This window comes from Otolemur garnettii, unplaced genomic scaffold, assembly GCF_000181295.1.
Source record: "Otolemur garnettii isolate 467f Iridium unplaced genomic scaffold, OtoGar3 scaffold00160, whole genome shotgun sequence".
Classification (NCBI taxonomy): domain Eukaryota; kingdom Metazoa; phylum Chordata; class Mammalia; order Primates; family Galagidae; genus Otolemur; species Otolemur garnettii.
The window spans coordinates 837,476-838,502 of record NW_003852555.1 but is presented as its reverse complement, the minus strand read 5'-3'; the positions used below and the strand labels follow the sequence as shown (position 1 = coordinate 838,502).

Genomic DNA, 1,027 nt, shown 5'->3' with positions numbered 1-1,027 from the left:
CTCTTTCACAGAGTTGTTTACAACACTTCAAATTTAAAAAATAAAAGTCATGTTAACCATTTTTATATTGGTACTTTCAATTTTAGACTGCATAGTTTTCTGTTTTAACTCTCTGTTCTTTTTCCATTTCTTTTTCAAGTCTAGCACTTGAAAGGTCCACAAAACAAAAAAAAGGGTTCTGTAGAAATGAAATACAGACACATGCTACAACTCCCGCTTTGGCCTCTAGAGTGCTAGTGTTACAAGTATGAGCCATTGCACCCAGCCTGAATTATGTACTTTAAATGAAGGAATTATACAGTATGTAAATATGTATTCCTACAGAACCTTTCAAAAATGTATTATGTAAAAACTTCCAGTTCTTCTTCAGGGTGGTACAGTTGGTGCATAATTAACCAATTAATCGCTTATTAATATTTTAACAAAATTCCATTGAAATATATAGTCTGAAAAGGAAAATTCAGACACCTAAAATTACTTATTCCAACTGAACTATCGAATGTGAGATGTGAATCATTTCATATACCATTTCTCTGAAAAAATATCTTATCATTTTGTGGTTTTTCACTTATTTTTTTCTTCACTAATGCTACTTCCTAGATGTAACCATTATGGGACATTGGGATGACAACAATAACAAGAAAAACCCCCAAACCATTTACCCTAGTCAATTAACTTTTACAACTTTTTAACTTGGCTGGGGGCAGAGGATCCCTTGAGCTCAGGAATTCAAGACCAGCCTGAGCAAGAGAGGTTTACTAAAAATAGAAAAAATTAGCTGGCTATTGTGGTAGAAGCCTATAGTCCCAGCTACTAGGGAGGCCGAGGCAGGAGGATTCTTTGAACCCAGGAGTTTGAGGTTGCTGTGAACTAGGCTGACTCCATGGCACTCTAGTCTAGATGACACAGTGAGATTCCGTCTCAAACGAACAATAAACTTTTCAAGTTTGTTGTTCTTTTCATTTTTCTTTTACCTTTTTTTGAGATAGAGTCTATGTTGCCCTTGACAGAGTGTCATCACAGGTCA

The 1,027-nt window shown here is 35.3% G+C and overlaps 1 protein-coding gene across 1 annotated transcript in view; it reads right to left on the bottom strand.

The window, feature by feature from the left end:
- Positions 1-1,027, bottom strand: part of SNX2 (sorting nexin 2) — a 63,577-nt gene that overhangs the window by 24,741 nt on the left and 37,809 nt on the right. The window lies entirely within an intron of this gene.